The following is an 11,047-nucleotide window of genomic DNA, read 5'->3' as shown; positions in this document are numbered from 1 at the left end:
CGGGGGGGGGGAAGACCCAGAGACTAAAACATCCAGTGCTCAGAGCTGCTTCTAGTCCCTTCCAGACCTGTGCTCAGTCCCAGGCAGCTGATTTGACTTCTTAGAATGCAGCATTTCTCTGCACTGCCACCACATACTCCTGGGTACAGAGCAAAGGCCACACTACTCAAAAGTACAGAGAGACAAGGGGTGCTAGGGAGCCATAATGGTAGAGTCTATTTTCTCCAACAAACCAAAGATGGATTCCACCCAGTGCAGCTTGGTGAGCTCGCACGCTAAGTAAGGTTAATTACAGAAGCATGGGCAACACAGGCAAAACACCACTGATGTGTTCTGCCACCAGTCAGTTTCTACCTCTTCTACACACACACTGGCATGTCTATGATTATATACAACTGGGGCAGGTAGGAGGGCTGATGGATTCCCTTGTGAGGTCAGTTGTGACCCTTCACCCTCCTTCCACAGGTAATATGAGCAGCCTCGCCGTCATTACCACAGACTCAGCTATTGGCTGTATTATTTTATTGTGGCTGTGACCAAGGTCTCCTGAAGGCTACCACAGCAGCTCTGCCTCATGATAGTGATGGTTATGTCTATCTTCCTGAGAAATGCTATGTGACACTGCTCAGCCCAGGGCCTGAGCCTCCATGGTCCAACCCCTACCCCCCATTTTAGTCAATGTCTTACTATGCAGCCCTGGCTGGCCTGAAACTTGCTGTGTAGATCAGGCTGACTTTGAACTCAGAGAGATCTGCCTGCCTCTGTCTCTTGAGTGCTGGAATTAAAGGCATGAACCACCATGCCAAACCTGGTTCCTTAACTTTTGGTGATTTGTGTCATTATATAGAAAAAGTGTTTAGAGAAAAAGATTGAAGGTAGATAGGCCTTGGATCATTATTCAACAGTTAGACCATGTCTAAGACCCAATCCTTGTCAAGCTTGAAATGTAATGGGAAAGAGAAGACATTTGTGAGAATGAAACCATGTGACTGTAAACCATGAAAATAGAGTGGGGAACACATGCTTGATCTTCCCCAGGGCTTGCCACAGTGACATGATACAGAAGGCTGGAGAACAATGGTGTAGAGAAGCCATACACAGCCAGTGAGCACCAACTCCCACAGTACCTACCTATGGGTTCCTGAACCATATTCCAGCGGGTCTCACTATATTGGTGTGTTCAGCTACACCGTGAGAGGCCCCAGTCTCTGAGACAGTAAGCTCTACTCTCAGAACTAACCAAAGGCAGTGACTCTCGGTATGTTGAACTTTGCATATAATTCACTAAATTACCCGTTTTGATGTTTAGCCCATGCCAGTTAAGATATGTTGGGGGATGGTTTACATGTGACTAGAGTTAGGAGATAGGAGATTGATCCACATGAAGAATAAATGGGCCATCCAAGGTAGGAATGCTGGTCTATGTCAAAAGTTCATGCTGCATGAAGCGGCAGGTTGCAACTTCATATTGAAGTCAGGCTTGAAGCATGAGCTGCACAGGGCAGAAGGAAAGGAAGCACGGAGACAGGGATTGTAAGGCAAGGAGGAGATGGGTGTGGCCAGGGCAGAGAGTTATGAATCTCTGGTTATACAGTTAGATGGTGAGGCATATAGTGCAGGCCATGGAAGACCCTGAATACTCAAAGTGTCCTATAGACAGACCATCAGCAGGCTGGGATCAACTGTAGTGTAGCCCTGTAGAACTTAGAAGCAGAGCAGGCATAGCTACCAAAGGAGGTCAGGAAGGATTCGATGAAGTCCTGAGACGTCGGGATAAACCAGAGACCATTGAAAATGACGAGACACAGGTAAACCTTTTTTATTTAAATGGACTTTCCCATTTCTGAGCAAATAAATTTTGTGTGCGGGTGCACTCATGCACATGAGCAGAGATTTCTGGGTCCTGGTTTGTTTTTTTTTTTTTCTCCCATTCTCTGCCTATTCCTACAAGAGAGGGTCTCTTACTAGACTGGGGCTAAGCTGGGAGCCAGCAAGCCCCAGGGGTGTTGACCTCTCCCTTGCTGTCCAGGGCACACTGGGCTTACAGGTACACTTGGCTTTTTATGTGGGTGCTGAGGATTTGAACTCTGGTCCTCATGCCTGCACTGTAAGTGCTCGTGCCCACTAAACTATCCCTAGCCTTCCCCCTCTCCCCTTTTTTTTGAGGGTGGTGGTTGCGGGGATGGTGATGCTGAATTTTGAACTCAAGGCTTCCTAGATGTTAGGAAAACACTCTTCCACTGTACTGCCTTCCAGCCTTTCCTTCCTTCCTTCCTTCCTTCCTTCCTCCTTCCTTCCTTCCTGCCTTCCTTCCTTCCTTCCTTCTTTTTCTTTCTGAGATTGTCTCATGTAGTTCAGAGTAGCCTGCAACTTCCTATGTAGGCAAAGACAACCTTTGATTTCTGATCCTTCTCCCTTCATCTGCTGAGTACTGAATCACAGGCATGTACCACCTCCCATGCTTCATACATTGCTTTATGTGTGCTAGGCAAACACTATCCACTGAGCTACATTGACAGCTCCAAACTATGTTATCTTATCATCAAGGATTCTACTGTCATAATTGTCTTTCTGAGACCTGGTCCCTGGGTATTGGACATTGTTGGGAAGTAAGGGAAAAATAGCAAAAAATTCACACCAGTCCTGACTAATCAGCCTGGGCCTATAATTTTACGGTGGTGGATCATTTGGCCTTTAGTGTTATAAAAGCACCCTACAGGGCACACTGTGGGCCCAGGGCTAGTCTCTCCTCTGGCTCTGCATTGATATCTCCCATGAGACACTTTAGCAGACTTTTATACTTTTTGAGTCAGAGAAAGAGCCTCCTTTCAGCCTAGCACAGCAAATGCCTCAAATTACCCCTAGCCCGTGAGTCATCTCTGTTCATTTGTTGCTGGTTTCATTATATAGCCCTGGCTATCCTGGACCTTGCTACGTAGACCAGGCTTGAACTCAGAGAAATCCACCTGCCTCTACCTCCTAAGCACTGGTATTAAAGGCGTGTGCCAATAAGTCTAGCCTCTGGCCTCTGTCTCTGTTCTTAGAAGACTTTGACCATTCTCAGCACCAGAACCCACCACCTGGATCTTTCTCCATCTTGCATTTCCCTTGTCTCACTAGGGGCCACTTTCTTCTGTTCTGAGGCCTCCTCAGCCCTCTCTCCAGGATGTACTGGGGCTCTGCAGTACAACTTTGTTCCATCTTTGCTCACCTTCTGTCTCCTGAGCCATTTCCCATGGCCTCTCTTTCCACAACTCAAATGGCTAATAAAAAGTTGGTGAAACAAAATATTAGTTATTCTTTAAGAGGAAGTATGTATATTTTTCCAAACTAACAGTCAATGAATAGAATTTTGAAGGTTTCATCTTAATATATTCAAAATAAAAAGTGTAAAAAGGAGATACACATGGGGGGGGATCTAGCAGGGCATGGGGGTGGCCACAACTGTAGTCCCAGCTACTCTAGAAGACAAGACAAAAATAAAATAAAATAAAATAATCTTGTTACACACATATCTGGTTCTCCTTCGAGGAAACATTCACGTTATGGGTTCTAGGAAATACTCTCTAAAGTGTTACTTTCGTAGGAATGATACTGTGCTCTCCATGCCATTTTCTGTCTTTCATGAAGCTTTTGAGAAGTCATTGTGATGGGTACATAGGTAATGTCTTTCCTTTTCTCCTTTTGGGGGGGGTTGTTTTGTTTTGTTTTTGTTTTTTAAATCAGGATCCAACCATGTAGCCCCAGTTGGCCTGGAACTCAATATGTAGAACAGACTGGCCTTGAACTCATCTCTCTGCCTCCCAGTGAAAAAGTCAGGCTGCTACTGTGCCCTGCTGAGCAGTTGTATATTGTCCGTGGAATGGGTGGACTCAATTTATTTACCAGATCCATATTGATTACCTTGTGGTTTTTATTGGGGGTGCTTTTCGTTTGTTTGCTTGCTTTGGACACAAGGCCTTATGCAGCCTAGGCTGGCTGCAAACTCATTATGTTAACTGAGACCGCCTGCTTCTACCTACCAAGTCCTCAGTTAGGTTTCTCTTCCAAATCAGCTCACTCTGAGAGACAGGGCATGAGGTGAGGGGAGGAGTGGGGAAAGGAGATAAGAGGCAGAGGCGGCGGGGCGGGGGGGGAACACACCGATCTTCTGACTTGCTTCAACATACCAAGAACTGGGATCACATAGGTGTGTGTCACCAGGCCTATTTGGTTTTTAATTTATTATTATTATGGGGGGCATGTTCCATTGTACCCTGTGGAAGTCAGGGACAACCTTGTAAAGTCAGTTCTCTCCACCTTTACCTTGGTTCCAAGGAAGGAACTCATTACCAGGCTTGTGAGGTGAGTGCCTTCACTGGCTTAGCCACCTGAGCGGCTGCACCAGGTCTGTTTTTAGAGCAGTGTTAATTGCTCCACACTGCACCTGTGAAAACGATACACACGATACACACGATACACACGTTTCACCCTCTGGCAGTCTCTCACTGTCTGTCCTTTACTGCCCCAACTTCCCTCTGTGCTGAGCCAGCCTGGATCTTCAGTGTGACCAGACCAGACCCCATTTATGTTCATCCATGCTCTCCTGAGGCCCTGGCCTGGGAAGTTGTGCTTAAGTCCTGTTCTCTCAAACTCCAGCTCTGCCCTCACCTCCTCACTAAAGCCTGTCCTGCACTCTACCTTACAGCCTTTCCTTATTGTGAGCAGAATTTTTCGAAATATCTCCAGGAACTAAAAACTGTGTCTGAGAAAAGTACAAGGAGAGGTCGGGGGCCATCTGAGTCCGTACATTTGGTTTGATCACACAAAGCTGTAATGTGTTTTTTAAAGGTGGTGTGTGTAGCCCACTCAACATCAAACTTAGTACCTTGCTTTAAGCCAAGCATGGTGATATGGGTATATAATCTTAGTACTGAGTGGGGATGAGGCAGAAGGATGACTGAGTTTGAGTTGTCCTAGGCTATATAGCAAGATGGTGTCTCAAAATAGAGAAGAAAAATCTTGCCTCAACACTCCCTTCTTAGATCTCTGCTGGGATTACAGCATTGCACCATGCCCAGCAGTTAAATACTGAGAGAGAGAGAGAGAGAGAGAGAGAGAGAGAGAGAGAGAGAGAGAGAGACAGACAGACAGACAGACAGACAGACAGACAAATAAAACCAGATCTGGCATGTTGACTACTGACATTCCCTCATAGAATAGAGAGAACCTGAGATCCCAGCAGCTCCCTCCTGCACCTCCCAGTCATCTGAATGCAATTCTCCTCTAACAGCATATGGCTTCAGTTCTCAGGGGGGCTGGAGCACTCAGAGTGTAGAAGGTCGACTGAAGCGGGGACTCCATCTATGCAGCTGTAATGAAGTGGCTGTCTGTGCTGGAGTGTGACTTTCCAGTGGTGCAGCTGTTTGAGGTTCACCCACACTCCTGTAAATAACCTTTCACCCAAGCTCTGTAAATATGCTCAATAAATGCATTGCTTCCCCACACTGGAATCCTACTTTGGTTTGCTGTTTGTGCTCTCTAAAGAATAGGCAGATGTTTGTTTACTTCAGCTCAGGGAGAGTTCCTTGAGCTTCCTATAATCCTTAATTTAAAAAATATGTGTATAGGTGTTTCACCTCCATATACATCTCTGTACATATGTGCCTGGAACCCACAGAAGCCAAAATAGAATAGATCCCCTGGAACTCAAATGACTGTTATGGGCAACCATGTGGATGTCCCATCCTCTGGAAGAAGAGTCAGTGCTCTTAATTGCTGAACCATCTCTACCATAATACTTTTATCAGTTCAAGTACTTCTTTCTACTTGTAATCATCAGAAGATGGCTGACCAGCAGAGAATGAGAAATTTTCTGGAAAGAACCTGGAATCATTCACAGACTCAGAGGTGTAGTTGAATTAACTCAGGATACACAGAAAATCACCTCTGATTCTCTGTGTTAGGTTTCTCTTCCAAATCAGTTGACTCTGAGAGACTAGGGGTTGGTGGAGGAGAGATAGAGGGGGAGGGGGAAGAGAGGGGTTGAGGAAGAGGAGGGCAAGGAGAGGGAGAGGGAGAGAGAGAGAGAACACCCCCTATAGTTTGTTTCTGGTGAGGAGAGCCTTATTTGGTTCAGCCTGTACTTGGTGCAGTTCATGTCACAGGCCAACTCTGACTCAGTGACTGTGTCTGTAGGCTAGGATGCTATAATGGGGTCCAGCTAGGTCAGTTGCTTGCCCTTTAGTCAGCCTTTGCCCAGGCTGGGGATGCCACCTAAGAAGATGGCAATAATGACTTGCTCTCCTGGCAAACAACTATAATCTGGCTATTTAGGAGGTTGACAGAGGAAAATCCTAAATTCAAGGCCATCCTAAGCCAGTTGAGGCTTGTCAGGACTACAAAATGAGTTCAAGACCAGCCTGGGTAATAAAGTGATACTATGTCTCAACAAACAAAAGCATTGGGGGGGGTAAGGGGGGGTGAAGAGGTGGAGGGGTGGGGGGTGGGGAGGTGGAGGGGTGGGGGGAGCTGAGGATATAGCTCATAGTGGGGTACTTTTTAAATATGTGACTGACCCTCACTTCAATTCCTAATACTGGGTTAGGGAAACCCAAGAGGAGCCTTCCCTAAAGTGGGGGAAGTTCTGAGCTCAGAGGAGGAGAGGCAGGCCAAGCTACTGGTATAAATGGGCCCCCTAGTATACAGCAATGGAGGCATCTTGCACCAAGATACGTTCAGTCTAGTATTTTTACTGACTTGGAAAGGCGTGGTCCTCATCTTATAGAGATGAGCAGGGGTGACTGAACAGGAAAGGTCTCAAAGGAGTAAGACTAAGGCCATTGTCTATAAAGTTTCTTGAATTTTAAAAACTGTCTCTGCTGGCTGCGGTGGCAACCACTTTTAACCCTAGCAATAAGGAGGCAGAAGCAAGAAGATCTCTGCAAGTTTAAAGCCAACCTGGTCTACTGAGTGAGTTCTGGAATAGCCAGGGCTATGTAGACAGACCCTGCTTCAAAAATTAAAAGAAAAAGAAGTCTAGGCAGAGGTATAGCTGCGTACATATGCCAATGCTACAACCCAGGCACAAAATCGCAAATGAAAGGACAGAGTTACTTAAAACATTATTTTAAACTTAAGATTATGTAGTGGTACATGCATGCAATCCCAGCCCTCAAGAGACAGAGGCAGGGGGATTAGGAATTCAAGGACACCACAGCCACCAACCCCACAAAGAGGTATTTGTGGCTGCAGGTTATCATAGTTACTCCCCAGGTGGCTGCCATCTTGCAGCGTAGTCAACAACTACTCTTCCAAAAATCAACTTTTGTTTGTGCTGCACAGATTTCTCTGTTGGTAATTTCCAAGTCTCTCTCTACGTTCACACTCTACAGACACAGAGATGAGAAGATACAAATCCCAACAGTTGCATGTTTCTCACTTCTCTAATAATGCCACCATTTGTAGTGACTGGAAGCCTCTTTTAAAGTTTGTATTTAGTGCTGGGGAGATGGCTCAGTGGTTAAGAGCACTTACTGTTCTTCCAGAGATCCTGAGTTCAATTCCCAACAACCATATGGTGGCTCACAGCCATCTGTAACGGGATGCCCTCTTCTGGTGTGTCTGAAGACAGCTACAATGTATTCATATATTTTAATTATAATAAATAAAATCTTTAAAGTGTTTTTCCTGAGCATGTGTAAACATCTACTGTCAGTAGAAAAGAGAAAATGGAGCTTCTGAGAGACATTTTTCTTGGTGAGTTCCTTGCAGTACAAGGCTTTGCTTTTCCAAATATAAAAGCAAACCAGAAGCCAGGTATTTTGTTATTGGGTGTTTGCTCCATGTCAGCCACACAGCTTCTACAAAACACTTCACATGAATTGCTTCACACTCTCAATGAGAAGATAAAGATCAAAACTCGAGAGCATTAGCCAAACTGTCTAAATGTTTGTCTTTATGTGTGCCTGCTTGAGTTTATATGCACCATATATGTGTAGGAACCCTTAGAGGCCAGAAGAGGGTGTCAGATCCCCTGGAACTGGAGTACCAGGTAGTTATGAGCCACCATGTGGGTGCTGGTGTATCTCTCCAGCCTTTGTGCTTTTTTAAAAAATAATTTACTCTTTCGAGACTGGGTTTCACTATATAGCTATGGCTGGTCTGGAACTCAGAGATCTACCCGCCTCTGCCTCCCAAGTGTTAAAATCAAAGGCATGCAACACACACACACACACACACACACACACACACACACACACACACACACACGAAAAGAGAAAGAGAGAGAGAGAGAGAGAGAGAGAGAGAGAGAGAGAGAGAGAATTTTAAAGAAGAAAAGCAAAGAGAAGTAATTAATATGGCCAAAACCAAACTGGGAAGAAGAAATTAAGGGGTCCAGTGAATTAACTCAGTCTTTGGGGGTACTAACAGAATTTTTTGGCTTATATAAGATTAGAACAAAGGGAAAGAAAGCATGCATAATTGCTGAGCCCGGCATGGCTATGTACGAGACACTATGATGTCGTTTCCTGCCCCTGGAACAGAGCCAGCAGGGCATGGGCCTCCATGAGTGTTAATGGTTGCTGTGGGCATTAGGCTTGTTTGTGTAACAGTGCACACGCTTTCATGTTCCTCCTTCAAAGACTGTCCTCTCTGCCAAGATTAATGACTCCATGATAATCACCTCCGGGAGGTGAGGGTGTGTCTATGTCTCAGCAAAATGGTAGAATGCTGTGCCCTTTAAGACAGTCCTTAAGACTGTGGGAAAGAAAGCTGAAAACATGAATACAAAATTAAATAATTTCCCAACTATGCAAAATATAAGGATGCAAAATGAATTATATAAGGATCTTCACAGATCTAGGAACAGAGGCATCTCCACTATGAGCCAGTCTGTCAGAAAGATACAAAGACAGGCAGATACAAAGATAGGCAGATTCCCGAGTTCAAGGTCAGCCTGGGGCAGAGAGAGTTTAGGTCCAGGCTCAGGAGTGGTAGTGTAGTGCCAGAGAAATATTAGTGTTCCCCTGCAAAACAGACAGGAGCCAATCTGATGTAACTCACAGCAGGGTCTTTATTTGAGCTAGCTCGGGCCTCCCAGCACACTGCTGTCACACAGGATGGTTTTGGTGGTGGGGGAGCCCCCAATATCTACAGGGCAAGGTTTTATAGTAAGCAGCAAGCAGGGAGTACATGTGCAAGCATCTAATTGGAAAGCTACTGTGGCCTTTAACATAATTGGCTGCTGCTGGGAGTCATAAGGTAACCTTAATTTCTGCCCTCTCTGCATTGCTCATTAGACAGAGAATGGGCTTGACCTGGGGGTACAGGTTTGTTGGGGGAAATAACCTGGAGACACTGGTCTTGTTGAGGGTATAACCTGGAGATGCTGGTTTTTGTTGGGGATTAGTCTAGAGACTGGAGCTAGGCTTGGGTTTTGTTTGGGGGCAACTTGGAAACTAATGCTAGGTACCAACCTGTTAGTTTACCTGAATTTAAACTTAGGTCAGGTTCTCTAAAATGGAGTCTAGACTTAAAAGATTTGGCCTTTCATTAGAAATGGTAATTTCAAGGCAGGGTCCTGGGTCCCACCCAGGTATCTTATTGCCTGTGCCTGTGCTTGCTGTCTCTTTCTGAGAAGAATTGAGGGGCTGGGATCATGGGATGCTGAAATGTAAATAAAAAACTGGGCTTTTGATCTGCAAGAGGTGAACTATCCAGAGAGTTTTTAGAACAGCATGAGAAAGCTGTTTCGAGCAGAGCAGAACACAGGGATCTGAGAGGCTGTTCCGAGCACACAGAGAGAGAGCAGTCTGGAAAGCCAACCACAGCAGAGCATAAGCATCAGCTTGGACCCACAATTTGACTTTGAGTCATTTGTTTCGCTGCTCCCAGACACCACTTCTCTCAGAAGCCCTCTCCAAGCTGAGGCTGGTCCTTGGCACATAACGAAGCAGTGTCCCAGTTCTTATTCTGTGAAGGGGTTAGAAGTCCTTATTGCTGCCACGGGATTGCTTAGAAGGATCCTCTGGGTCCTACAGGACAGTTAAGTCTGCTCCAGTTACAGCTTCACACACAAGGATACCTGCCCTTATCTGAGAGGTGATCTATCCCTTAACGTTCTGCTCTTCCTGGGATTCAAGGTGACTGCTGGTTCAGGACAATGACTTAAGTCTGTGCCTTCAGCTCGAAAGGGGATGAGATGGGTCAAGTAGACCCACTCCTTGAATGATTAATACAATTATGGAGGCAAGCAGGAATTTGATCCAAACAAAGGCAACAAAGATAAAATGAAGGCATAGGCAAACCCAGACTTGCCCTGGGGGCTTAAATGAGTCAGTGCTCTTAAAAAAAAAATAATACAAATGTAGGTTTTTAAGAGCCTGTTAAAGCAGATGCTGAGAAATTTCTTTCAGCAGGTCATCAGCTTGGGTCCTGGAGAAAGTTGTTAGTTGTAGTCAGTGTAGACTGGGATCCCTTGTAGAATTTTACCCCAGCCCTAACACAAGAAGGAACCAGTCTAGTGGGAGTAGTTGAATTCTCAGAGGAAACTATTCATGACTCCTGTCTTGTCATTCTCACTCAGCATCTCCCGGACAATGTAATGGAAATGAGGCAAAAATGGGTATTACGAGTACTGGTTTGGGGGGTGTTGTTTGGAGTCCAGGTCTCTTTAGATATTTCTTTTAGATATAGTGAGTTAGCCAGAAACTCACTATATAGCGAGGCTAGTCTCAAACTCCTAAGCACTGGAGTTAAAGGTGCTACTGGTGATGTGGCCAGATGTTTACAAGACAGAATGCAGAACACACTGCCTCTAACATTCATCCCTGCATGAGGACTACGTTAATTATTTGCGGTTAGGCTACCTTGAATTCTGCAATGCAAGTGATTACTGTATTTAACACTCTACAGTGGATTAACCTGAAAAAGCAACGTAACAGGTGAGCATTTGGAACAAAATCACTTGCTTATGAGACTCACTTTTTCATCAGCTTTAGCTGTGTTCATCTCTCACAGAAAAGTGTAAGTGTACACATTTTAAAAAGCTATTTTAAAAAAAAAA

Source organism: Rattus rattus, chromosome 6 (genome assembly GCF_011064425.1).
Source record: "Rattus rattus isolate New Zealand chromosome 6, Rrattus_CSIRO_v1, whole genome shotgun sequence".
NCBI classification, from domain to species: domain Eukaryota; kingdom Metazoa; phylum Chordata; class Mammalia; order Rodentia; family Muridae; genus Rattus; species Rattus rattus.
This window is presented reverse-complemented; position numbering follows the sequence as displayed.